Source organism: Oreochromis niloticus, linkage group LG3 (genome assembly GCF_001858045.2).
Source record: "Oreochromis niloticus isolate F11D_XX linkage group LG3, O_niloticus_UMD_NMBU, whole genome shotgun sequence".
Classification (NCBI taxonomy): domain Eukaryota; kingdom Metazoa; phylum Chordata; class Actinopteri; order Cichliformes; family Cichlidae; genus Oreochromis; species Oreochromis niloticus.
In genome coordinates this window covers 48,438,030-48,457,032 of record NC_031967.2, presented here as the reverse complement: position 1 = coordinate 48,457,032, position 19,003 = coordinate 48,438,030, and the positions used below count along the sequence as shown (strand labels likewise).

At 37.6% G+C, this 19,003-nt stretch overlaps 1 pseudogene; it reads right to left on the bottom strand.

The window, feature by feature from the left end:
• Positions 1-1,747: 1,747 nt before the first annotated feature.
• On the bottom strand, positions 1,748-13,276 carry LOC100707751 (L-amino-acid oxidase-like; annotated as a pseudogene).
• Positions 13,277-19,003: the final 5,727 nt, after the last annotated feature.

The window sequence follows — 19,003 nt, the reverse complement described above, 5'->3', positions numbered from 1 at the left end:
CTATGCTGACGTGAGGGAAAGAGGGATGTTAAGTGACTATCCAGTCTGTCCACACTGGTACTTGCAACAGGTTGCTGCCCCACAACTGTCGCATTTGACAGAGTTCTGATGGTCTATGCTGAGGCTAATATACTGTTGAGTAATGCGGCTGCTTCACTTAGGCTACTAGCAGGTTGCTCAGTAGACATCTGTGTAGTGGTTCGAAATGTATCACTTTTTCCTTCACTTTCCTGATCAGGACACAACTTCCTGTTCATCTGAAACACCTTCTGTTCTACTGAAATGTCTTGTTGTGTGTGTGAGAGCGTTTCGGTAGTGTGTGTGAGAGATAAAATTTCAGTAGGGTGTGAGAGAGCGTTACAGTAATAATGTCCCTTACGGGACCTCATGGATTCTGTGTTTCTGGTGCTTAAAACAATATACTTCTGAATGAGCAGAACTGTATTGCTTGTAGCAAAGCAAAAGCCATGAACACAAAATGATGTGCAAAATGTTTTTTTGTTTTTTTTTGCTCCAGCAATATTTACCAAAGTGATGGAGTCCCACCAACAACAACAGATCACTCAATGAAATAGTGGCAATGATCCAAGATGTGGCACCAGGTGATGGAAGGTTCATGTCTTTGCAATTTTCTGAATGAGTTGTTGAATATTCAAGAGTTAAAATTGTAAGTGGAACATAAACATGCCTAAACTTTCATTCGGACTTCTTTATATTGCAACACTGTTTACAATTTGACATATCTGCACTCAAAACTAGAAATTAAATAAATAAACAAAACAAAAAAACTCTTATGTTTCATTTGCTCTTGCACATTTCATTATATTGCTAAAAACACGAATAGATTCAACTGCTTTGCTTAAAAATCAATGATTGAAAACGTGTCTACATTTGAATAACATCACATATCTGCGTCAACCCTGAAGTTACCATGATAAGACACAAGCCTGTTTTTTAATACAACAATGGAGGTGTGTTGATATCACTGTTTATAAAAACCCATAACAACTAAGAATGTCTAAATCTGACTAAAACAGCATATTTATATACGTGGGATGAAGCTGTATGAAAAATATTTCTATTTTTATACCCAGGATCTGTATGATTGCAGAAATAATTCCACAAAAGATGATATCAACATGGCCCTCATATAGCACTGAAACATGTTGATCATATAGGAACATATGTGAGAATCCTTTTCACTGATTACAGCTCTGCATGCAACACATTATTCCTATGTTAGCAAACATTCCAACTTAGATTTTGGTTACAATCTCTGATCAAATTGCCCACAAACAGCCAACTCCATTATGTTTTTTTTTTTTTACATTTTAAAAGCAAAACATCAGCTGTATTACCTACATACCAGTCTCGCTTCAGATCTGCTCGAGTCATCACAGCATAGTACACTACCTGCACAGAAGTCAAAAGGAAGAGTCTCTAAAGTGCATTCACTACATGCACAAATAATCTCTGCTTACCTTTCTATAAAAGTTGCCGAATAAAAGTTTAAAATTGAATGCATTTGTAGTACATTTCACCACAGTCCAACTCTGCTTTCTACTTTGTGTCATAAAACATTACGCTGTATTTTTATTTGTTTATTTTCATTTTTTATGTTTTTTGTTTGTTTTTTCATCTTTTTGGCTACAAGTAAAGTTAAAGACAGTTTTCACTGAGTACAGATGCCTGATATTTTATTGGCACTAAAAGCAATACGCTTATGCAATCCAACTTTTGTGGCTTTATTCTTTGAAATATAAATAAATCGTATAAATGAATCATCCATGCAATGTATCATATAACATATGTACATTGTACAATATATTATACAATGTAGCAGGATGTAGTAGGACTGGAAATAGAGATGGACTGGTAACTATTTCATGAACTGCTGTGAGACCAGATTGGGCAATGGTATTGCGGACAAAAAGTCCTGTTGTACTTTGATAGTTCCATATTTATTTTGAGGCATACAGTTGTATCAAATGATAGAATCCCAGTCATGTTACACTGTACAGTTGTGTAGATATGTGTACATATCAAAAAAGGACATTTCTTGTTCCAGAGTAAATCTGTAAAAAATATTACCAGAGTGTTTAGGTTAATGCAGCCTTTCAAGACCACAAAGAGATAACATATAAGTTTGAGTACAAAAAATCTATAATATAGAAGAACAATTCTACATTTTCATGTGAAATTCCTTCTAAATATTTTTTTAACCAATTTACATCAGTCATTTATGGTACATAAACTGCAAGGTAAAACAGCCAGTGTTTCTACCTTATATTTTATTACCCTTTTCATTCACAACAGACAAAACAGCCATTAAATGTTAAAATGAAGTTCAAGAAAATGGCTGATAAATTTGCATCATACAAAATAATAAATCAGAAACAGTAGTCTGCCAGTACAAAGTGATCAATTACATGCAAGCTTGAGACGCTCAATGTAAAATACATGGAATAATATGTAATATATAAGTAATAGGTAAATTATGACTTTGTAATACATAAAGAAACTAAGAAAACATTGTACGAGGCTGTGACTGAAGTCATAGAGACAAAAAAGATTATAGCTCAGTAATGTTCATTTCTTAGTAATTAGTTATCACCCAATTTAACTCAACCCATGAAACCAGATGTCGTATAATGCTAATGATTAAAATAAAGTTAACAAGCAGTACCAGTAAAGCTAATGTTCCTTAACTATACAGAAGTTGTAATCATATTACAATCAAGCACCAATGGAAAATTAAAAAATAAACACCATGAAGTAAATAAAGAGTGTACCTGCAATGTTCTTTTATATAAAAAGAGGTTTAAGAAAGAAAATTCCTTATTGCATCTGCAGAGAAGAAGATTGGTAGAGACAGTTCAGCATCGCCAGCTAATCACACATATCTTTGTCTGAGCTGACTGATCATCTGGTTCAAATCATCTATACAGTCGTTCCATTAGAGTTCCTCTCGTGTTGCACTTCTGACCGACTCTTTGTTTGCAGCTTTGTTAATGTTGATAGCCGCCCTGATTGCTGATTTCATTGATGTCTCGATCCAAGCATGAGGGAAGGCTGTGTGCTCACCAGCAAAGTGCACCTTGCCCTCACTTTTAAAGAGCTCTGCAGCATATTCTAAGTGTTGGTAGGGTGTAAATAAAGCAAATGCACCCAAACTATAAGGATCCGAGCTCCACTTCTTCACTTTCACCCCTGTGCAGAGATCCCTGACCTTCCTGCCATGAATCTTTTCCAAATCTCTCAAAGCCAGCTCTTTAAGGTGGTCATCGTTTAGACCTAGGAATAGTAGGGAGTTATCAGACCAGGTGTAGGAAGCCAAAAGGACCCCAATGGTCTTATTTTTTGGGAAACTGTGGCTGGGGTAGTAAATGAAACGAGATGGCCCATCTGTGATGCTCTTCCCCCCTTGGATGCCGTCATCCTCCCAGAACCTGTTTTTGAAGGTGAGCAGGACTTTAGTGGAGTTGTCATAATGGACAGACCTCAGGGCGTCCATCTTTTTAATGGAGAGAGGGGGATCGAAATCTATGAAAAGAGCCGCTTTGGCTGTTGTTGTTACCAGGACAAAGTCAGCTTTAAGATCAGTAAAGTTAGACTGCTGGCCTCGTTATGATACAGTAACTTCATCTGAATGGCTAATATGCTTGACTGTAGAATTAAGAAGAATGGTGGCATTAAGGTCTTTTCGAAAAGCATTGGGGAGATGGTCTGACCCACCAGTCACTTCATAGTACCTTTAAAAAAAACATACATACATTTTAGCATGAATTCTGTAGTAATCAGTGTCTAGTAAATGTTTTAATATTTATTTTAATAGGCTAAAATTGTTTCGAGATCAGTAATCACAACCAGAATTTGGCACATATAAGCACATAAGGTGCACTGTCGATTTTTGAGAAAATGTAAATATTTTCAGTGTGCCTTATAGGCAGAAATATACGGTACTGTTGACTCCTGCTGAAAGCAATACAGCCTAAAGTCAAATTTTCATTTTTTTTCAGACAGAAATGATGACACATCACGTCAGGAAAACATGCTATCAGGTTAAAGCAGGGTTTGGCAACTCCAGGCCTCAAGGGCCGGTGTCCTGCAGGTTTTAGATATCACCCTGGGTCAAACACCTGAATGAATGATTAGTTCATTTCCAGGCCTCTGGAGAACTTGATGGCATGTTGAGGAGGTAATTTAGCCGTTTAAATCAGCTGTGTTGGATCAAGGACACATCTAAAACCTGCAGTACCCCGGCCCTTGAGGCCTGGAGTTCCCCCACCCCTGGTTAAAGCAATGAATTGTTATATCCTCTACTTCAAATGATTAAAACATACAGCTCATCTAAAATTGTAAATGAACAGTTGAAGCACTGATAAAAAGTTTATTTTTAATTTAATTAAGGAAATAAGAATTTCTGTTCCATTACGGAACATTTCATGATTTGATTTACTGATTTATTTCACTTATGTTTGTGAACTCTTCAATGAAAGAAGTTATATTTAGTTTAGTTAGAAGGTCTTACGTGACGCTGTCAGAAACATCAGTTTGGTCATAGATCATTTCGGTGAGTGCAGTGTACATAAGGCCCTGCTCGTTAAGTAGGTCTCCAATCATCCTAATGGCTTCAGAACTCAGACCACCTTCTTCTTTCAGGTAATCCTATCAGGAAAACAAAGTTTCTGGTTGTGAAATCAAAGTGGGTCAGAGAGAAAAATTAAAGTTTAGCTATCATGAAATCTACCTTCACAGAATAGCGGTCAAATTTTTCCAGTGCAGCACAACCATGTTGTGTGACTTCATTTTTCACCTAGAGAAGTAAAAATCATTGAGACAATATCACTTATAAACATCTAGCTGCATATCAACACAGTCTCTTATATGGCAAGCAGATATAATACCTGAATGAACTACCTTCAGCCTAGTATTAATATCTGTGAACTATCTTACAGCAGTCTACCCTGATGTTAGAGTTGTGTTAACCTTTTAGAATCCAAGTGTTTACCGTCAACTAATCTAGGATTTATTATTTATTTTTATTTTATTTTAATGACAAGAACTGTGGGCCAAACTCCATCCCTAAACTTAGCAGTGACTGCAAACACATGTACAATAAGCAGTTAACGAAGTGCACTCATCAGAATTCAGAAGGAGATCACACTAATTTAACATTCGTGGGAGGCATAATAGAAAAATCACTGGTTTCAAAAAATGACATAAAAACAAAACTACCGTGAAGAAACAGACAGAGAGCATGGAGTAATTAGGCCTGGGCAGATATGCCTGTTTGACCAAATTAAACTGTTTTCAAATGTGTTGTGTTCAAGTACACAATCTTCATTTTTGGCACTGTATAAAATAAGAACAAATGTTCCGAAATACTAAAAAGTTTCCATGTGATGCACTTCTTTGTTCACATGACTATATATTTTTACAGAATTCTGGTTTAACAGCTTTTTTAAAATGGAAATCTTTCAAATAAGTGTTTGTATAAAAACCCATATTCACACAACTGTTCAGCTTGAAAATAGGTCTGTTAGATTTAGACCAAACAAAATCAACTCAGTTTTGGTGTTTATGTTGAAACATTTAATGCCAACTGGAAAAACTAACCTAACCCCTCCACATACCTTTTCTAATGCTTGCTGTAGGAGAGCGTCAGCCGATTTATGCATCTCATTTCCTGTTAGATTGTATTTCAGGATCTCAGGGTTTTTCTTCACTTCCGATGTCCTTTGTGGCTGTATTCCATTCACCAGATAGAAAGTATTGTCGTCATCCATGATGAAATTATTCAGCTCAACTCCCAAATCCTTTGCAAACTGAAGGACAATACTGTTGAAAACCAGTCAGGTTGTGAGTTTCCCCAAGGTTCAACAGATAAATCAGGAGCAGAAGTAGACTCTATCACCACTGTGGTATTAAAAATAGCCAGCTTTTAAATAACTGATTTTACTCACTAATGAAAACTTGGGATCCTCATAGCCCCAAGTTCAGCATACCAGCCCTCTTTGTCATTCCTGTAGGTCTCCACACGTCCACCAACCCGTCCACTAGCCTCTAATATGGTGACCTTATTTAAATATTACCAAACACAAGTACATATTATTTAATATGTATGAAATATTGCTTGCTTTGTTTATGTACACACACTAATCTCGTTGAAAAGGAAAGTGTTATAATTAAAAATGTAAAACCTCCAACTCTTTTCACTACACCAGGACTGCTAATAGGACTTCGAGTAACTCTAATAATTATATATTAAGGCTTGAAGAAAAACAAAGGTTCGTCTGTCACAGATAATAGAACAAAATTTTAAATAACCAGAATAAAAACATCTCATGTCAGACCTTATATCCTGCGTTGTTAAGTAGCCTGGCAGCTGTCAATCCAGCCATGCCAGCTCCAACAATGACAACATGACGAGATGTGTTTGTTTGTGGAAGACCGTTCTTGGCTATCTGTAGAAGCTGCTCGTAGTCAGTGTCATTCAAACAATCAGCTAGAACAGCCTTCAGCCTGTTGGTAGTGTGACTTTGACACAGAGTGAGCCATAAAGCACTGACAGCAACTGCAGACAAAAAAAGGACATGTTGTACATCAGCATGTAACAAAGCCTTCCAATAAATTTGAATCACCAATTTTTATGTTTAAAACTAAGTAATTATGTAGAGAGAATTTAAGGAAACTACTTTGAATTTCAAAAACAGATTTTCATAAAAATGTATTTTGTAGTATTTGTAACATATCAGTATTAAATTAGCATTTTGGTTTCTTTTCAACTAGTTTTTAAACAGTTTACATCTGGAAGCTGACACTACTTCAGTAACAGTGCAAAATACCACATACTCACATAATTTCACTACAGTTGGATCCATTGTTCAGGTTTGTCTGCTTTTCTTCTGAGGTGACATGAGAAGGAATACATAAAATGAAAATAAATAAATGAACAAAATGCAACTGTTTGTAGTTTTAGCTGTTTCATCCTTTTGTGACATAGCACAGCATATAAACTTACTCTGTTCTGGTTAAGAAATCCTAACACTGGGATCTTCAGTCTTTGTTATTTGGGACAGTAGTGAGAGATATAATTAAACATAATTAATAATTAATATTTTGTGCTTTACTTAGGAAAACGCCCTACTTTCTAATTTATAATGCTAAACATTGCAAAACTATTTAATTAACTAACTGTTGTCTGCCATATACACACACACACACACACACATATATATCTATATCTATAGATATAGATATATATAGATAGATAGATAGATATAGATATATATTAGTTTTACATCACTCAAAAAAACAAGCTTGGAAGTTTTCATTTACAACTGGCTTTTAAAAGAATGTGCTAATCAGTTATAATAATCATATTACTACATGCATTCATGCTTTTTTTTAACTTTTTGTAGATCTTGGCTATATTTCTTCGATTTAAATCAAGTAGTAATTCTTACCACGTGAAGCTCTGTCAGAAATGAGACAGAAACTATCATGAACAAGGGCGTAGATTTGGTTTTGGCATTGGTGGGGACGGATGATTCAACCACCGAACCCTGCCATTTCTTTTTTTTTTTCCTTTTTGTCTTTGCTTCTTGATAAAAAAGGAGAAATATACTTGCCTACATATGCTATTCTACATGCTTTTAAACCATTTAAAATTACAATTCATAGTTTTATATGTGAATTATATAATGTTAAATTACTATTAAACAAATGACTGATTTTAGACTTTAGTTTACTTCAGCCATATTCCATATAAATCAGGTATCATACAAAAATAAAAAAAGTTTCAAATACAGTCATGACAATAAAAGAATATGACTTTAAGGACTTAACAACATTACTTCAGTTATAGTACACCAACATCTCTTACACATTAGCACTAAGGGAACACTGAATGACCTGGTGGTTTTTGTCCATAAAACTACTCATCTAAGATTACCACAAAGTAAAAGATCTCTCAGCAAAATTATGCAACATTTTAGGCACTATTGCCCCGATCAAATCAGTGAGCTGGGACTTTTTATTCTAAACATGAACTACTGTTACAGCAACACACATGAACTACTGGTGCCCCACACAACAACTCAATGTCCACTATGTGAAGGAGTCTATACTATACTGTCTATACTATACTGTCCTGGTGGACATGTCAACACTTTTTTCATGGTTACATACAGTTTTAGACTGATGTGGGCCAAAGCCTAGCAGGCCGGGGGTGTCCAAATTCAGAGGCTGCGTCCACCTGAGGACCCGGCCTTCGCGGTCTAAGTGGGCCGGGTCCTCCGAAAGCCGGGTAGACCGGAAATGAGCGACTGTGAAATTGGGGGGTCTAGCCTTCATAATTACGTCACCTCTGCCGTCTGCTCCTTGCTGTCTAAATAAAATAAAATATAACCGGACGCTTGCGTAGATTCTCGACCATCTCACACTTCTGTTTAATCAGTTTTCTGTTTGACATTTATTCAGCTGTGTGAAAACCCCGGAGGAACCCTCCCGAGGGATTAATAAAGTTTTATTTAATCTAATCTAATCTAATAACTTTAATCTCAGCCAAACCGATTTACTCACGAACAAATAAAACACTGAAAAAGGCCAAACAATAACATGTTTAAGTTATTTGAAGTTTACACAGCTACATTCTCGCCTGAAAATATGTTAAAAGTTTATTTCGCGACCCAGAAAGAGTAATAAGAGTAATATTAATACTAAGTAGCTGCAGTAGTAGTAGCCATTGTTGGAAACTGGAATTGGCTGGGCCAATCTAGGATATGGTTTTTCAATTTTGTTGTCCGGGTGGAAAATCGGGAGAAATTGGGGAGAATGGTGGCTCCGGGAGATTTTCGGGAGAGGCACTGAAATTCGGGATTCTCCCGGAAAAATCGGGAGGGTTGGCATGTATGGCCTAGCATAGCCTGTAACGTTATTATGACGGACACATTTTATGAGTGAACTTGTCTTTAAGTGACTTACAGGTTTCTTTGAAAAATACTTTCTTATATCCAGGTTCTTCCTTTTTGCTGCCATCCTCCTCTCCTCCTTGCAGGTCCTCACAGCGCAGGCTTGCCGCTGCTAAAACTAAACAGAGCTCCCTGAAAGGCACAGCCAATCACGTTGGCCATATTTGTCACATGAGGTAGGACTCCAGTAGAGAACGTAATTTAACTCTTTCTGCACCGCTAGGTGAATGAGACGTTGACAGATCTTTTTTTTCTTTCTATCGGGTTTGTATTTCTTTACTCGAAGAGATCAAATTATTGGTGGGGACAATTCAATAATTGCTGGATATTGGTGGGGACGTGTCCCTTCCGTCCATGCCAAATCGACGCCCTTGCCTCTGAATTTTCTTAGAAGAGTTTTCTTCTGACTATGTGACACTATGTGTGACACATAGTGTATGACCACTCCTTTGCTGTTTTTCTACTAGAGATCTCCTTCATGATCATTCATAGACAAGCAGGTGCCAAGACAAGCATTTCACCTCAACCGCTTTCACCACCATCCCATAGAAATACAAGCACACATGACAAGTTCAATTTCACAGTTTCAAAATTGTTTAAAGCCACCATTTTCCTTGATTTGAGCCACGCTGGAGCTACATTGCATCTGAACAGCATCTATGCACAAAGATTTTGTAGAATACCTACAAATTTTAAAATATTTTCATTTTTAAGTATTTTAAGTCACTTTGGGAATAGTAATGAATTTTAAGTGCAAAATAATCATCTTTTAGATATTTTCAAATGAAAATAGATTGATTAAATCCTTGTATAGTCTTCATGTTTGGGACTTTTTGGTATCCCTTTGGGTACATTGATCCAGGACATATTTGGAGTTTTAAAAAGAAGTGTAAAATTAAATTTTACTTCATAGACCATCAACATATGTTGTCATTATCTCAGTATCAGACAGTAGAGAAAACATATATGTTTAACGATTCCAATCGGTCTCTACCCAAACAAAATGAACAATAGAAGTGCGATTTGTTTTTGCCATAAGGTTATAATTCACAAATCCACAACCCTGAACATTATCTTGGAAAAAAATGGATTGAGACAATGTCTTCATTAACATTAATATGTGTTCAACCATTGTCAGCTTTGTCTTGAGAAGGTACTGTCCCAGGTTGTATGATGTGTAAAAACTATTGTGGCCATTGAGGTCTTCAGACATATTTAGCACCACCCGTGCCCTCTATGGATTGACTGATTTCTAAATTATCCTCATAGTGTGAGACTTCTTCTCTTCATCCCATCTTCCTCTTCTACATTGCTGTGTCCCTGTCTCTCTTCAAACATGAGGTCTAAAGTCCTTTGACAGCTAAATCCTTTGGTTATATTAAGCATGAAAGACTACTGTGATGCAGAAGTATTTATCTCTTCTGTCCTACCCCCTTGATGTGCAGGTGTGAGGTATATAGAGCTAGAAAATATGGAAAGACAAGCAATTGGTTTGCAGGTGATGGAGGTTAGAGTGTAAATGTAAACGCGTTGGGTATAGCAGCATATGTGCTCAGTTATTATTTTTGGTTTGGAAATTTTTGTCACAGAAAAAATCCTAAGGCTATTGAGTATCAGGTAGAAAAAATTTAAACTTGTACTGTTTTATTTTTTGTTTTTTAACAGAAACAGGTCAATTTGACCCGAAAGCCATACGAAGATTAAATCAGTTGTTTACTAAATTTTGAATGTGTTTATGCAGCAGCAGTGTTTAGGTGGAAAAACAAAATCATCATGAATGTCAGTCATGTATCTGTTGTATATGTGGGTTACTGATTGAAAATATTTCATGGATTATTATAAAACACTTCCATGCTTCCAGCGATGAAGCTATTAATCATTTTGTTTGGCAAATAAAAGATTGCTGGTTCAATTCCAGCTGGTTCAGTTCCAGAGGAAGGGCCTCTGGTGTTAAGTGTAAATCAAACATGGAGCGCTACTGTAGAATTACAGGGATTATTTTACATAACCATCATCTTCATCATTGCATTAATTATCATTTCATCCAAGCATTTATTGAAGCTGTTGACATTATGTTATAATTTGTATTACAGGGGTTATCATAATCAAATATTAACATGTTTATTACAGGTGCAGTTACAACCACTTTATATCGTTGAGTTAAATCTATAATCTTAAAAGTAGGGATGCAACAATACCAATTTTTTCAAACCGATCCGATACCGATACTTGGATCTGAGTACTTGCCGATACCGAGTACAAAAACCGATACTTCTGCCACACACAAGTTAAACTTAACCGGTAGTAAAGAAACGACCCCACACAACTCTTTAACACAAACGAAACGTTTACTGAACGTAAGGGCAGAGACAAATACTGTACAACACATCCCTTTTTTATGATATTGATATTCCAATTCCTTAACCAAATGAAATACACTGTATAAATGAAATAATTCCCTTTCAAATTATATTAAACAACCCAACTTATGTTATCACCTTTTGGTAAACAGTGTTGGGAAGGTTACTTTTAAAATGTATTCCACTACAGAATACTGAATACATGCCCCAAAATGTATTCTGTAACGTATTCCGTTACGTTACTCAATGAGAGTAACGTATTCTGAATACTTTGGATTACTTAATATATTATCATGCTGTTGTGAGATTATTTTGTTATCATATGTTACCTTATATCTGTAATCAAAGTAGTTGAATTATGATACTGCTGTAGATCATATTATACCCCTTAATATAGAGTGTGTGATCAGTATGTAGTTTTAGTTTGCATCATACTTCTGACTTAAAAGAGTGTGAAAATCATTAGATCTATTTGATTGACCTGTATTATTCGACACTGTTGAATGTGTTACACTGTTTCTTGACATTTCATACTGCTGAATCATGAAGAGAATGTTGTGTGCAGGAGACCTTGTGTCTAGAATAGAAGAGAAGACCACATTCCATACCCCCACCTTTACAGAGAGCAGAAAGACAGGGAGCCGAGGTCATAACTTAGGCGCCGTAAGAGAGAAAGAATGTGAATGTTTAGGCTTTTACGACTAGGTGGGGGCCACTAGAGGCTATAAGAAGCTGAGTAACCCGTCACCATTTTGAGACTTGCGGTGACCCTCTGCAGGCAGGTCTCCCCATCATGATGGTTCTTATGCTCTTAAGTGTTGAATTATATGGAAATAAAATATTGTTGATTGAGCATTTATACACCGAGTATTGTCCTTCCTTCAGCCCAAAGATTAAAAGAATTGGGAGATTTTAACACTGTTTACAACTACGTGAATGTACTATTGCTGTGATTTATTACTGATACTGAAGGTCCGCGGCTCCGAACAGTAGTAAAGGGACCTCTGGCTAATACAGTGGGTTCCGTGTCGGGCTGGTAGCCGAAAACTAGCTTTACTTTGTTGTCTGGGTCAACTTTGCTTGCGGGAGACAGAGAGAGGCGTGGAAAGGCTGCTCCAACGGAACTTATTTTTTCCGGAGGAAAACACGAACACAGTGTACAGTTGAGTCTTAATAGCTTACTTACAGCTGGGCTCGTCAGGCACTCTTCTTGGCTGCTGTGGTTATTATTATATTTACATGCTTCCAGCTCCCGTTTTTGCTCCGTGACAGCTCGGACTTCCTTTCTCTCCCTCCCTCGCTCACAGACACATAACGGGTACAGTAGTCCATTCTCTCTGCAGCACGGACTACACTGCCTATGAAGCTACATTCTTTAGAGCTATGCCTGTAGCATTCTGCCTATTAGCTTAGCACAACAACAACAACAAAAAGGCGCTCTCTCACCCAGGAAACACGCAGAGAGAGAGAGCGTCACCCTGTAACCATGGCAACCGTAACACTGCCGCCTGGAACAACAGAACATAGCTGTCAAACAAACCCAAACAATCCTGACCCGCCACAATATGAAACAGGGAAGTACCGCAGTGTAATCCATTTATTTCAACAAAGTAACTGTATTCTGAATACCACCTTTTTAAACGGTAACTGTAACGGAATACAGTTACTCCTATTTTGTATTCTGAATACGTAACGGCGGTACATGTATTGCGTTACTCCCCAACACTGTTGGTAAGTTACTCACTAATATACACTCCAAAACACGTTATATAAATCCACTAAACATACAATATTCACACATGGGCCCCACACACACTCACATTCACACTTGTTGCAGGCCTGTTTGCTGCTCACGCCAGACGATGGAGAAAAATCCTCTTCTCCCCAGTAAGAGCACAAAAGTCTGACTTACAGTTCCGTTGCTCGGTAGGTCGCCATTCACCAGTCCCACACTAAATCCACTCCCTGCGGACCCGATGCTGTCTCTGCTACAGCGCGTTAGCCAGTCACTGTCCAGCTCTCCGACAGTCCATAGCAGCTGCCTCCGTGGCGCAGCCAAGCAGTCCGGGCTAGCCTTTAGCCTCGGCGGTCATGGCTGGAAACACAGTTTTCCACGGACGGTGGTGCGACCGTTGAAACAAAAAGTCACTTCACCCACACTCTGTTGCGAAGCTCTCACACGGTTAGCTTTCTAGTCACACACTCTTTTGTGCAAGTTAACCTCAGTAAAACTAGCCGAGTCTCTCACTTTGGTTCAGCTAACCTCGTGTATCTCTCCATGCCGTTCTCTTCTGTGAACTGTGAACACCTTATGTGGCGTTCAAGTCCATGGGAATTATGATTATCTACTCCCAAATTCCCATCCGGGCTACATAAGTATCGGTTCATGGTATCGGTTAACTTTTACGAGTACAAGTACGCACACATTTTACAGTATCGGCCCCGATACCCGATACCAGTATCGGGATCGGTGCATCCCTACTTAAAAGCTTATATGCTGAGTATATTGTTACAGTAAAATAGTAGCTGAGCAAAGGCCTGAATGTATTCAGCTTCTTGTTGCATTTGAGTTTGCCTAGTAACAGGTGACAGAGGGACGACAAGTCCATGGGGACCTCAAAGGCCTGAGATCATCACTATATTTGGAAGAGGATGCCAGAAAGGGGAACTTCTGTGTCTGCATTTATCTCTTAGAATAGATCATTATCTGTAGAGGAGGCAAACAATGTTCTTAAGATGCAAATTATGTGGTTGTAAACACAAGAGGGGGCGTTACAATACCCTGATATTATAAAAGCAATCTGAAGTGTATTTTTGGACGGGGATTTACAACTGATGTGTTGCAGTTTACATCTCCCCACGCTGCGTGTATTCATTAAAATCAATTGTTTGACCGACCTCTTCTGGACCATCATTGTTTTACTCTCGTCCTCAATTTCGGACCCGTAACACTACCCAAGGGAGCAGCAACAAATGGCTTTTTATAATAACGTCTTCAGTGTTTAAACCTTGGAAGCAATCTATATACCTGTCCATAACAACTACTCTTTAAGTCATGAACAAAAGGTTAGACACAAACTTGTCTCTTAACACATTAAAACTGTGGCCATGACTAAAAGATTAACCAGCTAATATTTGTGTATTTAAGAAACATTTGGGTAAAGCGTAAAGCAACTGACCTCTGTGGCATGCTTTCCACTAAGAAGAATTACCTCTTTGTCTGCACCCTGAAAATTGTGCAATCACTTGTCTGTTCTTTTCCGTGGAAAGGAGGGTAGAACAAATAAGCTAAGATTTTGAGAAGTTGCCAGTAAGATTGCACAAACAACTTACAGTTGTTTTTCCTTTAGACGGCTGTTTGAGTATTTCTGCCCCCCCCCCCTCTCGCTATATATATATATATATATATATATATGTATATATATATATATATATATATATATATCTAGGAGATAGAAGCCACTGGCATTTAGACAAGAAAGTTCATTACCATTAATGGAGGGTTTCACCCCAGGTTCAGTAACCTGGGGCTGCATGCTAAGCAGAGGGAAAGATGCCAAGGACTAGTGAGTGTCAGAACCATTATCCAAGATGAATCAAACAAGATCCATGGGGTCAAATGATGGCCAGAATCTAACATGTGGCATCCAGCACATAACAACAGGGTGCAAGATGCTAGCAGGCAGGGCATACATGGAAGGCCATAACTAAGAGGCCAAGAAAGTATATAGGAACATCTGTGCTGAGTATGGCCTGGGAGTCCTGAGGTCAAAATGGGACAGGCCCCCTAGGGTGGTTCTGAATGAGGTAAGATCCTGTGGGACTTCCAGATACAGACAGACAAACTGGTGATATCTAACGAACCAGACATAGTGGTGTTGGACAAGCAGACGAAGGTGGAAAAAAATTACAATGTAAGTATGAACGGCCAGATTTACTAAAAGAGCTAAAACGACATGAGAGCACAATCCCCAAAAAGTGCTGGTTGGTGTGCTTGGATTTACAGGTTATTTACCAAAGTTGTGCTATTTTCGAAAAAGGTAAAGTCAGTTCATTTTAATATCAAGCACATTTTTTTGCATTAAATATCTGTGCAATTATTACTAAATTGCATGTGGCAGATGTTAGTAAATAATTTTGTGTTAAGAGATATATTCTTAAACACTTCTTCAGCTTCGAATCAGAGAGGAGAAACACACAGTTTTACTTGCAAGGGCAGCCACAGAGGACTCGCACGAGAGAGAGAGCTCTGAGACTAGCACTCTGCCACTGCCCTGGTCTTTATTTATACATCAGTAGGTGCGTTTGTTCCTTACATTGGAATGTGGATGTGTGTGTGTGTTTGTGGGGTCAGTGTGTGACCCCATAAATGACCTCCCTAAACCTGCTGGTCTGGAAGTCCAGCAGTTCATCTAAACAAAAGGCACTTAGCCTAAAACAGATATAGATACGTTTATCCTATCATAAAACAATAAGACAAGGTATGTCCTCTCCCATGCTCCCAGGATGTGGGTGTGAATGCCAGAACACTCTGGAATGCACACAAAGTCTTGTAGTGAACAACAGCCAAGTCATCAAAAGGTCAACATGCAGTATTCTACCATATGCAAACTTATATCATTAAAAGATTATACTGACTACTAAGTACAATTTTCCATTGACATTTTGTATGTTTGATTTAACCCTCCTGTACTGTTGCTGGTTAAACTGACCCATTTTTTTGTTTCATTATGAAACATTCTGCTTCACAATTGTAAGTGCAAATGTAACCAACATATAAAATGAAAATGGTTTATTTCACATATTTTCACAGTCACACATGTGACATTAAGTCAGCTTTCGAGCTGGTCATGTCCAACTCAATACAAAAAGTCATTCTGAAAAAGACTAATTTAAAAGGACATTGTACATATTTTGGGGGGGGGAGAATTGGAAGGAGATGAATAAAATCCATTTGCATGGATTTAGATGGCTATTTGGGTCCTCATCCTGGCTGTCTATAAGTCAAGGGATGAATCAACAGCCAGGCTATGGGCTTCAATGTCTCTGGAGTCTCTGCAGACATTTTCTCCAGAGTAATATAATCTGAGTCCCAAAAGGTTGATTCTGTTCATCTGGACGTAGCTTTTTCAGTTTTAAGACAATTTAACCCACTTTGGCAAGGAGTGCCTAAAATTTGATAAGAGATGAGCACTGTCAGATGCAAGAGAGACAAGCTAGCAGCTCCATAAGAAATGTACCTAACAAACGAACATAACAGGAGGTTTAAACACTCTCCTTTCTGTATTTTGAGCCTGGAGAAAGGAACTCCCACAAGTACATGTGCAACAGTTCCCACCTGTAACGCTCAATCTTGTCACTGCACGCTCTTGTTGTAAATGCTCATTTTCTTTGCCAAAAGACAGTTTGTAATGGCACAACATGTTCTGGCCTTAAGTTCCTGTCTGCATGCAGTTCCCAGTGAACAAACAGTTTAACCCAAGGGATTAAGCAAGTTTTGCGTGAGAGTTTGTGGGCAAGTTAGAACATGTGACTTCAATGTGATGAGAAAACAGAGGTGCAAAAGCAGTCAGCAGCCTGGTCTTGTGACCTGCAGAAACTTTAAAACACAGATATTTGGCAGCATTAGTTATGGCAACATTATTACAGCATTAAATGGCATAATATTAATATACGCACATGCTTGTAAATATGACTAGGTTTTTGACTGGACCATTTAACAGGAAATGATCAGAATCTGAATACGTTATTAATCCCTAAGGAAATGATGTGGTTGTTCCAGTGCAATAAGAACAGTAACAGACTGAACTAATTTAAATAATATAATATATTACAAAGTTACAAAATATAAAAAATAGCTCTAATATATAATAGCAGCATTTGCAGCAAGATTCAGAGGTGGAAAGTGTTTAAATGTAGTTTATCTTAAACATTAACAATATACAAGAGTTTAAAACTGAGCACCTTTGAATCAACACTCCATCAACCAGCATTGCAGATTTTCTTAAATACATATTGCAAGTTAAATATATTTGGATACGTACTACATGTGGTTGACATTGTTTGCCAATAAACTCAAAGTATACAGTATAATATATAATAAACGATAAAATATGTGTCCACAAACACACCACAGACACACCATTTGAAAAACAAAACAAAAAAAACAGCCAGGGGACCACAGCCAGCTCGAGATGGCCAAAAACATCCTAAAAGGAAAATTTAAATTAAACAAAATAAGTAAGAGTAAAGTGTAGCTTTAGCAGAGTTTCTGCACATAAAAAAGGTTTTCTTAAATACTTGAATAAATTGTACTTAATATATTATTTGACAACAGGTAACTGGACAATTATCAGCTGACATTTGGATTCTCATTACTTGGATGGATTCATCATCCACTGTTTTATTGTTTGTGACATTGCAACAAACTCAATACAAGTGAATCAGTTCTCAATCACTTTCATGTTCAGAATACAGTGACCCTGAAGCTCACAGAGGCTCTTTAGAACAGATTAAGGAATACCATAAATACCATAACTGGTGGTTGTTGCTCAGGAGATAGAGCAGGTTATCTACTAATTGACGGGTTAGTGAGATCCCTGGCTGTTCCAGTCTGCATGCCAAATATTCTAACAAGACACTAATCCAAATTGCTCTAAATTGCATTCATTTGAGTATTAATGTCTGAATGTTGGATAGCAAGCACTAAATGAGGTATGCTGTATAGAATAGAATATAATGCATTGTATTGTCACAGTGAGATAGTGTACATTGGGAAAATGACATGTGGGAAAATGAAAGGGGTGAGGTGCACAGTTCTGTAGCACTATGTACATATACAAAAAAATACGAAAAGTATTCAAAAAAGATCAAATATACAAATATACAATCAGAAAAAAATAAATAGAGTTATTCATTTACAGTCTGGGTTATAGCACGTAAATTTGTTACAGCTGCGCTGGCAGACCGTGGGGATGAGGGGAAATCAAGACCCAAAATACAGGACTCTTTGGTGCAGAAACCAGCACGTAAACTAAATATTGCACAGTGGTGATAGTAGTTGCGCAAACTCTGTATAGAGGAAAGTCCTTGGATAGCAGAAATCAACTGTCGAACTGTGTCGTCAGTGCATGTGTGAGTTCAGGGTGGCCTTTGGGAAGAATCTATTTGTGAGTCTGTGGGTCTTTGTGCTGATACACCTGCAGCACTTCCCTGAGGGTAGCAGGTTGAACAGGTCAAAACCAGGGTGGGAGCTGTCTTAGATGATGTTTGTTGCTCTGCTGAGGCAACGGGAGGAATAAATGTTCATCAGGGAGGGGAGAGGGCAGCTGATGATCTCCTGTGCTGCCTTGACTACTCTCTAAAGCCTCACTCCATCTGCCTTGGTGCAGATGCCGTACCATACTGCACTGTTCCAAAAAATAGTAATGTCAAAGTATCTTACTGTATATTTTACAGTTTTGTACTGTCTTTCTAGATTATCATTAAATTTACATAAGTAGACTGTGATTTTACATGTCAAAGGTAAAATAACATAACATCACTGTAAATATAGTAAAACACAATTTATTTGTTTTTTAAATAATTTTTTTGTACATATGCATATTTAGATTGTAAAAATACATTCAGAAATGTATCATAATTTCACAAATATTTGTCTGTTATGTG